The sequence below is a fragment of the Stegostoma tigrinum genome, chromosome 4 (genome assembly GCF_030684315.1).
Source record: "Stegostoma tigrinum isolate sSteTig4 chromosome 4, sSteTig4.hap1, whole genome shotgun sequence".
NCBI classification, from domain to species: Eukaryota; Metazoa; Chordata; class Chondrichthyes; order Orectolobiformes; family Stegostomatidae; genus Stegostoma; species Stegostoma tigrinum.
The window spans coordinates 27,056,156-27,068,787 of NC_081357.1; positions in this window are offsets into that span (position 1 = coordinate 27,056,156).

Consider the following 12,632-nt stretch of genomic DNA (forward strand, 5'->3'; position numbering starts at 1 on the left):
TTTTCCATGTTGCATCCAGAACTGACATCAGTGATCTTTTTTGACCCGTTTTGTACTGCTAAAGATGTGATAAAAATGTTTGTTGTTGCAACTAAACTTGACAAATCTCCAGCTCCATTATGAAACTACCCCTATTTTGGTATTAAATTGTCAGTTTTGCTCAAAGCAGCCACAGGATATTGATGGTAGGAAATGGGGAAGTAGTGAAGTAGGAGGTACTCTGCTGTTGTGCTTTAGTAAAGTTTCAATAAGCAATATGGAACAATATAGAAGAGATAAATATGGCCTTTGCACTAGGATGATAATCAAATTCACAAAGCATTTGTGTTTTTATCTTTCCAAAACCCCCTGGACAGATCCTATCTTATCCAGATGGACACTACTTTAACCGTAGGACCATCAACTGGCAAAACCATTCTCCTGGAATTCTTGCGGCCATCAAATCAATAGCTCTAAACCCAAGTAAATTTATAATTCTCTGAAATCATTACTTTCACAGTAATTGGAACATGTGCCACAAAATTATACACTATGATATCATCTTGGTGTCCTCCTCTGAAGATGGTGGTAAGGCAAACACTGGGACATATCCTTATTTCCCGATCATCACCATTTGGGAACAGCAAATACTGACACCAGTGGTCAGGGCAAACACTGAAAAGCAAACAGCCATTCTGCCCAGTATTCACCTGGCCTGCCACTGCGCTTGGATTAGCAGATCCCTTCAATACCCTGGCCCTCCCTTTAGCTAAGTGCCATTTGCTGACTCCACTTTATGGTAACCTTCCAACTCTTAATCTGAAGAATTGAAATTGATCATTGTACCTCAAACGGTGTGGAATCTATGTGGGAGCTTCAAAATCTCCCCTTCCCCCACCGCATCCCAAAACCAGCCCAGTTCATCCCCTCCCCCCACTGCACCACACAACCAACCCAGCTCTTCCCCTCCACCCACTGCATCCCAAAACCAGTCCAACCTATCTCTGCTTCCCTAACCTGTTCTTCCTCTCACCCATCCCTTCCTCCCACCCCAAGCCGCACCTCCATCTCCTACCTACTAACCTCATCCCACCTCCTTGACCTGTCCGTCTTCCCTGGACTGACCTATCCCCTCCCTACCTCCCCACCTATACTCTCCTCTCCACCAATCTTCTTTTCTCTCCATCTTCGGTCCGCCTCCCCCTCTCTCCCTATTTATTCCTGCTCCCTCTCCCCATCCCCCTCTCTGATGAAGGGTCTAGGCCTGAAACGTCAGCTTTTGTGCTCCTGAGATGCTGCTGGGCCTGCTGTGTTCATCCAGCCTCACATTTTATTATCTTGGCGTCTATGTGCTTTTTTTTGCAGGTAACTGCAAGTGTGACATAATTCAGTGTAATTTCTAGAATTTTAACAGACTTTTGCAAGGTGCAGGGTGGCATGGTAGCTTAGAGCTTAGCACTGCTGCCTCACAGTTCCAGATTCCTGGATTTGATTCCATCCTCAGGTGATGGCCAGATTTTGCACCTTATCCCTATGTCTGCATGAGTTTCTTCCAGGTGCTCAGGTTTCCTCCCACAGTCCAAAAATGTGCAGATTAGGCGGATTATCCATGCTAAATTGCCCATGGCAACCAGGGATGTGCAGGCTTTCTGAATTAGCCATTGAAAATGCAGGATTACAGGGACAGGAAAGGGGAGGGTTGGGTCTTGGTGGGGTGCTCTTCAAAGAGTTGGTGTGGGCTTAAAAGACTGAATGGCCTGCTTCCACACTGTAGGGATTCTATGAAATGGAAAATACTGTTGGATGTGCACTAAAGTTCTAAACTCTAGCAACACCCACAAGACATCTCCTTTAGACTCAAAAGTTTCTATGGATTCAAGGCCAATGAGTATTCCACTCACAACCCCAAATCCATTCCACCTGCAACTCTTCTTTGACCAAGACCTATGCAAGTTTTAGAATCATGAGTAACTGCTGCAACTCGTGTTCTGCTCTGTCCAAGCGACTGAAACTTGTTGAGCTGAGCCCAAAACACAAGATATTCATGGTTTTAGATATTTCTTGGGGAAGCTGTTGTTTAGTGGTAGTATCACCGGACTAGTAAACCAGAGTTCCAGTCTAATTTTCTGGGGGAATGGGTTTGAATCTCACCGTAGAAATTTATTACAACTCCAGAATAAATAGGTAGGCTAATGGTGATAATGAAATGATTGTTGATCATTATAAATGCCTATAATTTAGTGATGTCCTTTAGGGAAGGAAAACTGCCATCCTTGTCCAGTCTGCTCCACATGTGACTCCAGACCCATAGCTAAGTGTTTAAATCTTAACTGCTGTCTGGGTAATTAGGGATAAGTAATAATTGCTCATCTAGCTGGCAATGTCTCATCTCTTGTGAATTGAAAGTACAGTTTCTGGAGTCTACCTTTCATTCAAGAATTGCAAAATAGATTTGTATTTAATGTAGGATGTATATTCAATAGATGGAGACAGTCGTTCCAAAGATTTCACAATAGCTGTATCAAAATCAGACCTTGGAGAATGTCAAGACTATCATGTTCCTGGGCCTGATGATCACCAACAATCTGTTCTGGTCCATGTATGTCAATGTGATGGTCAAGAAAGCACGAAATACAACAACGCCTCTTCTTCCTCAGGAAGTTAAGGACGTTTGGTATGTTCACAGAGACTCTGACCAATTTTTACAGATGCACCAGAGAAAGCACCCTATCTGGATGCATTGCAGTGTGGTATGGCCACTGGTCTTCCCAAGACCACTAAAAGAGAATCATGAACACAGGTCAGTCCATCATGCATACCAGCTTTCCCCGTTGAATCCATCTATTCTTCTGGCCGCCTTAGAAAAGCAAACAACATAATCAAAGACTCCTCCTTCCTCAGTTATACTCTCTTCCACACTCTTCTGTCGGACAGAAGATATTCAAGTTTAAATACACATATGAACAGCTCCAAGAACAAATTCTTCCCTGTTACTATCAGACTTTTGAACAGACCTGTCAAATGTTAATTTTGATCTCTCTCGCTCTGCACCTCCTCTGCAGCTGTATTCTGCACACTGTTCTGCTACTGATGCATGTTGTATGATACTATCTGCCTGCAGAGCATGCTAAACAACACTTTTCACTGTATTTCGGTACATGTGACAACAGTAAATCCTATGAAAGAAATGAGACCAATGAAATTAAACAAATATAGATTTTATATTGTTTCTGTTTTCTCCCCATATCCTTTGATCCCCTAATCCTAATTACTATATTTACATCTTTCTCAAGAGTCTTCAATGTTTTGGCCTCATCAGTTTCCTGTGGCACAGAATTCCACAGGTTCACTATTCCCTGGGTTAAGACATTTCTCATCTCTGTCCTAAAATGTCTACTTCCTATCCTTTGACCGTGACCCACAGTTTCCCAGTCATTGAGAATATCATTCCTGCCACTATTCTGTCTAACCCTGTTAGAATTTCATACATTTCATACGGCAGGCTTTCCTTCATCGGGCGGGGTATTGAGTACAAGAGTTGGCAGGTCATGTTACAGTTGTATAAGACTTTGGTTCGGCCACATTTACAGTACTGTGTACAGTTCTGGTCGCCACATTACCAAAAGATGTGGACGCTTTGGAGAGGGTGCAGAGGAGGTTCACCAGGATGTTGCCTGGTATGGAGGGTGCTAGCTATGAAGTGAGGTTGAGTAGATTAGGATTATTTTCATTAGAAAGACGGAGATTAAGGGTCGACCTGATTGAGGTCTACAAAATCATGAGGGATATAGACAGGGTGGATAGCAAGAACCCTTTCCCCAGAGTGGGGGACTCAATTACTAGGGGTCATGAGTTCAAAGTGAGAGGAGGAAAGTTTAAGGGAGATATGCATGGAAAGTTCTTTACACAGAGGGTGGTGGGTGCCTGGAAGGCGTTGTCAGTGGAGGTGGTAGACGCAGACACGTTAGCGTCTTTTAAGATATATCTGGACAGGTACATGGATGGGCGGGGAGCAAATGAACACAGGCCCTTAGAAAAGAGATGACAGGTTAGACAGAGGATCTTGATCGGTGCAGGCTTAGAGGGCTGAAGGGCCTGTTCCTGTGCTGTAATTTTCTTTGTTCTTTGTTCCATGTGAACACCCATCATTCTTCTAAACCGTAGTGAATATAGCCCTATCCAATCCAATCCTATGTACCATCACTCCCACTATCCTTGGAATTAGTCTAGTAGACCTTCCTTGGACTCCCTCAACAGCCAGAACATCTTTCCTTAGATAAAGGACCAAAAGTGCACACAATACTCCAGGTGTGGTTTTACCAATGCCCTGTACAATTTTAGCAAGACAATCCTTGCTCCTGCGCATGAATCCTCTCAATATGAAAGCCAACATAACAATTGCCTTCTTCACTGCCTGCTGCACCTGCATGTTTATTTTCAGCGACTGGTATACAAGGACACGTGAGTCTCACTGTACCACTGTCTTCCCCAATTTATCACCATTAACATAATAGTCTCTGTGGATGTGATATAGACAGTCACAGAGTCCTGGTTACAAGTAACCCATGCCTTAGGGAATTGTGAGCAAACTAGCCCATGCACTTACCTTTTACTCCATACCTAGCCTGTGGGCACAAATTGCAAATGACAGGAGATATTATTGCTTTTGGCCCATGGTTGAATGTTGCTACACCTCAACCCAAACAACAATAATTTTTCTTTGCCCAGAGTTGATTATTGCGCCACCTGCTTCTCTTACTTTTCTCAGTCATGGTCCTCTCATTATTGGCCATGCCCAGAAACAGACAGATATTAACCTTGCTTCTCATTCTCATACATTCCACCTCATTTCAATGACATACCTGCCACTTCTGTTAAATACATCACCTTATTAGTAGTAATTTCAGTACAACAACTGTATTCACAGCAGCTCAGTTAACCTTTTCATTATCCACATTAAGCTGAGGACATATGATACAGTATATTCTTATTTGAAAAATCATTTCAGCAAGCTGATTTTGGATGACTTCAGTCTGAGCTGTAATCACAGCACACTGACTTCTGATAAAAGGTGCTTGATATACAATGGAATCTGGCAATGGGAGAATGAAACACGGTTGAATCACAATAGTACTGATGAAGTTGGCCTCCAGTTCCATGCCGGCCTGGGTAAACTTCAAGCTCTGCACAATACACATTGCTGAATTGGTGTAGGCCTTCTGGCAGGCTTCCCAAAGTACCAAGCATTTTATTATAAATGTCCATCAGTATTCCTCTGTAGGCACGTGAGGATGCTCATGCAATAGAACCTGCGGACATGCCCATTGGGTATTTGCTGTCTGCACTATCTCAGTCCCTGTCCTGGCTGCAAACCACTCATGCCCCATGGCTCACCAGAAGCAGATCTCAACTCTGTGCCACTCCCTAAATTACACCCGGTATCAATATGTGACCTCAGGACTGTGCCAGTGAGAATGCTATCAAGTAACAAAGCTGTGTCTTCATTATTGTAGTCTTCAGGCTGGCCTTCAGCTTCCTGATCTCTGAGCAAAGAAAGCTGTAAAGGTCAGGTTGGAATGTGGGAAACTGAGTAAAGCAAAAAGTGCATGCAGCCAACTTTCTCACCTTTTAAATCAGAGGAGTGTGTAATGAGGAGGAGGTGGAATATAAGAAGGAGTAGGAACAATGACACTGTCAACTCTGTTGTGTTTTAGCCCCATTACCACCCACAACTTTAGCAATGGCTATTCTAATAGTGGTTAACACTTCCCCCAATGGAGTTCACGGCATATGGGCATCTCTACTCTCCTCCTGCTGCCTCCTGTTTTCAGCAATCTTGTCCTGCAAGCTTGTCAGTTTCATCCAATATGTTTTGTTGATGTGTCTACCAGGGCTGAGTACCTACCAGATTGTGTAAGTTTTGTGCCAGAGATGTGAGGCTATTTTTTAAGCATTTATTTCATAGCATGTAGGCATTGCTGGCAGGGCCAGCATTTGTTGCCCTTTTCTAATTGCTTTTGAATTAATTTGACCCATTAGACCACTTCATTGGATGCTTAAGAATTAGCCATGTTGCTGTGGGCCTGGAGTCACTCTTGGCCAGATCATGCACAGATTTTAGGTTTCCTTCCCTAAAGAACATTAGTGAACAAGATAGGCTTTTAATAATTGATAGTTTCGTGACACCATTACTGAGGCTAACTTCATGCACTTTTTATGAATTCATTCGCACCAACTATGACTGTGGGATTTGAGCTTGTACCTTATTAACTATACGAGGGCCCAGCAGAACATTTGAATGTCAAGTAAGAGCCCTGACTGATCGACATTTTTGGTGGATTTGTAATTGGAATGCTGCTATTGCAGCAGGGTCCATATTTGATACTGAATAGAACACTTGAATATTCATTCTCTGACCTTTCCACTCGTGAGATCTGTGAACTTTTGCAGCATTGCATCCAGAGGCTAGATGAGAGACTTTGATCTTCTTGACTATCTGCTTTCTTAGCTTGTGTCTCAGGGGCTTGACATTTCTCCTCTTTTCCAATTCCTTAAATCCTCCTGTGAGCCCTTGGAAAACCTTAGTTTCCATTCTCTCCCATATTCAGATATTCTCTTTCAGGTCAGATTCAACTCACAAAAGATTCTCAGCATCTATTTCAGCCACAGTGCCCCTCCCAGTAAGAAGATTGAGGTTCGAGTTAAGCAGTGCAGGTTGGCTTTGGTTGGCACTGACATCTTACAATATTAAACTCCACTCAACTCAATCATCCAACAGTGCTTATAAGACTGGCTAGCTGCTACAATCATTTGAAACGAAGGCAGCATCAGGTTGGTTTGCTCTCTTTGTTGCAACCAACAGGCATGAATTATTCCATGCAACCATTTTTGGGAGGGCTGTTGAATTTAGCCATTCTACACCAGGCCCACCCACCCCACTGATTTTCTAAATGCAGAGATACAGTCTGCAATACAAACAAAACTTCTAAGTAAGTGCAAGTCTTGAATATAACCCTACTTTGATGCATCTTGTCATTTGGTGACAACAATAGGTTTTCAACTCTGGTTCACTTTTTAAGGTGTTTTAAGCTTTACTGAATGGAGAACAGTGTATATTGTATATTAGTAATCTAATACTCTGGCACAACTGAACACTTGTTTTCAGAGAGGGCAAATCATTTTAAGTTAGCAAGGGAGTATAGTAATTGGTTCAACTCTTGCTTAGCATTGAAGATGATTCAGCTACCAGTAGAATATGGCATGGATAAGTAATGAAATATATTATTTGTTTTACATTTTAAATATTGAACAAAATAAATATTTGATTATTTAGTCTATATGTGAAGTTTTTGATGTAATTTATACCAAAATTCAACCTTTAAGTCATAAACATGTTTCTTGAATCGAACTCCCTTGTTATTACAAAAAATTAAGCATTCACAATATGTTGCAGTCTTCTTTTCCATGATGTTTAAGAACAATTTGCATTTGTATGTCTTCTTTAACACAATAAAACAAATTAAGGCACTTCACACAGAAAAGAAACTGAGAATGGTAATGGATTTAGGAATGATGGCACAAGGCACAGTCGAAAAGGAACTTTGCACAAAACTACAGAGACTTTTTCTTACTTAGTGCATTTCATGACCTCAAGAATTCCTGAAGTGCTTTGCAGCAAATTAAGCACTTCTGAAGTGTACAATGTAGTGAACAATTTATGCACAGCACAATTCAATAAACAGTGATGCCAAGAGGACCAGATCATCAGTTTTTAGTAATGATTGATGAAGAATACATATAATCATGATAACAAGAAGCATTCCCTGATATTCTTTGAAATTAAGCCATAGAATCTTTGCCTCATTAAAAATTGCATTTTAAAGACTGCCCATAATACAGTGTTCTCTTGATGTTTCAATAAAAGGCTATCCAAGATCAGACCATGTGAAGTCAGGAGTAGATTGGCTAGAAAACTGGCTACAAAACAGAAAGCAAAGAGTTGGAATTGAAGGTGGGTACTCAGATTCACAAAACATGGGAAGTGGTATTGCTGAGACTATTGTTGTATATGTAATTGATTCAGACTTTGGAAACAGAAGTAGAATTGCAAATTTTGCAGACAACACCAAGTTTGGGGTTATATCTAATTAAGACAAGGATTCTGATGAAATATAGTAAAACGTGAATAAACTTGCAAAAGTGAGCATTTGATTGGCAAGTAGGGAAAGATTATAATAAAAATTGACTTCTTCTTGGAGAATAAGCATCTAAAAGGGTTTAGAGGAGCAGAGGGGATAGAGGTAGGCAAATCACTAAAAGTAGCAATGCAGATTAATAAATTCATATAAAGGAAGTGCAGCTCTGTGGTTTACTTTGAGTGTGATATAAATAATAATCAGAGAAATCATGTTAAAGCTATATCAACCCTAAATTAGCCTGTGCATTTGGGATAACGTCATTAGTCATAACATAATAGGAGCAGAGAAGACTTTATGGCCAATCAAACTCTTCCATTCAATACGCCCATGGCCGATATTGGATGTCAATTCTATTTTTCCATCAACTTCCCCGTGTCCCTTCATTCCCTGAGAAACCAAAAATCAGTCTCTCAGCTTTAAATACATCCAACAATGCATTCACAACACTGTAGTGTAGACTGTTAAAAAGATTTACAATCCTTATGTCAGTCTCAAATGATCAGCATTTATCCTAGTGTTTTGCCCTTGTCCTAGATTCTCCAACCAGGGAAACAATACCTCAAAACCAATCCTGGTAAGCCCCTTCATAATCTTTAGTGTTTCAATGAGATCAAATCTCATTCTTTGAAACTCCAGAGAGTATAGATCCAACTTACTCAGACTGTCATCAAAGAAAACCCCTGCATCCTAAAGATCAATCTAATAAACTTCTGCTGTACTGTCTCCAATGCAATTATACTGTCCCTTAAATAAGGAAGTTAACATTGTACACAGTATTCCAGGTGCCTGCAAAATTACAGGAAGAAATATTTATTATTGAGCTCCAATTCCATTGCAATAAGAGCCAACATGCCATTAGTTTTGTTAATTGCTTCCTGTGTACTATTCTTTCCTCACGACTTCCTACAGACAAAGGGGGTGGCCATGGGTACCCACATTGGTCCAAGCTATGCCTGCCTCTTCCACAGCTACACTGGCGCTATCCTCCATCTCTTCTTCTGCTACATTGATGACTGGATCAGCACCGCCTTGTACTCCCACGAGGAGTTCAAACAGTTCATCAACTTTACTAACACCTTCCACCCCAACCTCAAGTCCACCTGGACCATCTCTGATACCTGTCTCTCCTTCCTGGACCTCTCTGTCTCCATCTCTGGTGACCATCTCAAAACTGACATCTATTTCAAGCTCACTGACTCTGTCAGCTACCTCATCAACACCTCCTCTCACCCACCTTCCTGCAAGCAGGTGATCCCTAACTCCCAATTCCTCTGCCGCCACAACATCTGCTCCCAAGATGAGGCATTCCACTCCAGAACATCCCAGATGTCCCGCTATTCCAAAGACTGCAACTTCCCCCTCTCAGTGGCCAAAAATACCCTCGACCGCATCACTTGCCTTTCCCGCACCTCAGCCCTCAAACTCCCTGCCCGCAATAAAAACAAAGACAGAATTCCCCTTGTTCTCATGCATCACGCCATCAACTTGTGGATTCAACACATCATTCTCCGTCACTTCCACACACCTGCAATCTGACTGCACTAAAAAGGATATTTTTCTCTCCCCTCCCTTATCTGCCTTCCGGAGGGACTGCTCTCTCTGTGATCCCCTCATCTGCTCCATACTCCCCACTAGTCCCACCCCTCCCGGCACCTTTCCCTGCAACAGCAGAAGTGCTGCACATGACCCTATACCTCCCCCCTCAACCCCATCCCAGACCCCAAAAAAACCCTGCCTCATCAAACAGATGTTCACCTGCACATCCACTAATGTGGTCTGTTGTATCCGCTGTTTCCAATGTGGCCTCCTTTACATTGGTGAGACCAAGTGGAGGCTCGGAGACCACTTCGTAGAGCACCTATGCTCGGTTCAAGACAAACAACAACATCTCCCAGTCGTGAACTTCAACTCACCATCTCACTCCCTGGACAATACGCCCATACTGGGCCTCCTACAGTGTCACAATGATGCCACCCAGAAACAGGAGGAGCAGCACCACATATTCTGTCTTGGAAGCCTACAACTCAATGGTCTCAATGTGAACTTTACTAGCTTCAAAGTCTCCCCACCCCCCACCTCATCCCTGCCTCCCTTACCTGTCCGTCTTCTCTCCCACCTATTCGGTTGTCCCACCTCACTGGCCAACCCCCACCACTACCTACCTACACTCACCTTTACTTGCTTCATCCTTGCCTCCTTGACATGTTCGGCTTCTCTCCCACCTATCTATTCCTCCCACCTCACTGACCAATCCCCACCACTACATATCTGCTATCATTGCCACCACCTCTCTATTTACTTCAGAGTCCCCGTCCCCTCCCAAATTTCTGAAGAAGGGTCCCGACCCAAAACATCAGCTTTCCTGCTCCTCTAATGCTGCCTGACCTGTTGTGTTCCTCCAGCTCCACACTGTGTTATCTCAGACTCCAGCATGTGCAGTTCTTACTATCTCTGAGTGAGTTACTATTCTTTCCTGTTCCTTGTGCATGTACACCTAAGTCTTTCCAAACATCCACAAGTACAAGTTTCACACCTTTAAAGAAAATATCTTGCCTTTTTATTTTCCAACCAAAATAAATCACTGTGTCTCTTTGTCTAAATTATGATATAGATAGCACATAAGTGCCAACTGCCATCAATGTATTTTGGTTTGCTGATTATACAAGTCTATGTGAGAATGCAAGTTGTGAAGAGAACGCAAAGAGGCTGCAAAGGGATTTAACAAGTTAAATGAATGGTTAACAAGCTGGCAGATGGAGTATAATGTGGGCAAGTATGAAGTTATTGAATTTGGCCATTGGAATAGAAAGGCAGGATATTTCCTTAAAAGGTGCTAAACTTGTAGTTGTTGATGCTCAGGGAGACTTGGGTGTACTTGCACAAGGTACAAAAAAAAATAGCATGCAGATACAACAACAGATGTAAGCTCTTATTGCACTGGAATTTGAGTTGGCACTCCATCAGTCACGGCCTGCAAATGCGAAAGTAACACATTTGTCCCTATGCTCTGCTCCCTGTCCATTACCCAATCTTCCATCCCTTTCATAATATACCACCCTATAACTCCGTAAGCCCTTTGTGTGTGAACCTATTGTGTGGGACCTTACCAAATTTCTTTTGATACCTTCTTTATAAAATTAAAATAGAATATTTGGAGAAGGTGCAAGGAAGGTATTAACTAGAATGAGAGCTGAGAGTCTGCATCTATCAGGAAAGGTTCAATAGACTGGGGCTCTTCTCCAAAACAAAAGCGTATGAAATGACTTTATAATTATGGAAATGTTTGATAGGACAGACATAATAAACCATTTTCCTTGATGTTCAGACCAGAGCTAAGTGTCATTATTGAAATAGCTGCAACTAAATTGTATAGGCAATACATGTTTATTTATCCAGAAAGTTGTCCAAAAGTTGAATTAATTGCTCCACGGAGTAGCTGAGACAACTCGTACAGATACATTTTGAAGGGAAGCTTGATAAACTTGTGTGAGGGAGAAAGGATATGTGAAAATTAAATGAAGAAATGGGAGAAGGCTCTGGAAGGCCTTATATATTGGCTCAATCAGCAATCTGTTGAGTTGAATGAGATAACACAGTGTGGAGCTGGAGGAACACAGCAGATCAGGCAGCATCAGAGGAGCAGGAAAATTGACATTACGGGTCTGAAGTAGGCTCCAGACCTGAAACATCAACTTCCCTATTCCTCTGATCCTGCCTGACCTGCTGTGTTCCTTTAGTTCCACACTGTGTTATCTCTGACTCCAGCATTGTCAATTCTTACTATCTCTGTTGGGTTGAATGGTCTGTTTCTGTGGTGTATATGCATGTAGGGTGTGAAACGTCTAGATCTTGCACAGGAGGCCCTAGAGTGAGTTTTGACCTCGCAGTCTTTCAAGACAGAAGAGAGTGTGACCACTGTGCTAAGCCAGAGACCTCAATAAAGACCTTGTGAAGGGCAGCACAGTGGCACAGTAGTTAGCACTGCTGCCTCACAGTGCCAGGGACCCAGGTTAGATTCCAGGTTTGGGTAATTGGCTGTGTGCAGTTTCCATCAAATGTTCCAGTTTCCACCCAAAGTCCAAAGATGTGCAAGTTAGGTGGATGAGCCATGGTAAATGTAGGGTTAAAGGAATAGGGTTGAATGCTCTTTGTGAAGACACAATGAGTCAAATTGCCTCTATCTGGGCTATAGGGATATTATGAAGGGAGTGTCAGAAGTTGGGCCAAAACAAGTAGAAATTCTGCTGCCAAGCAAATAGTACTATAATGTAAAAGCTAATGTAAAAGGGTATTATAATATGGGCTGGTTCATAGGAACTGAGATGCTTCTCAAGTAAGATACGAGTTTTACTGATGAACGTGTAATCGATAACAAGGAATTTTACCTTGAGTTGATGTGAGATCAAAGATATAGTGAAGTTTAACTAGGACATAAGAGTCAAAGTGTGGGTAGTT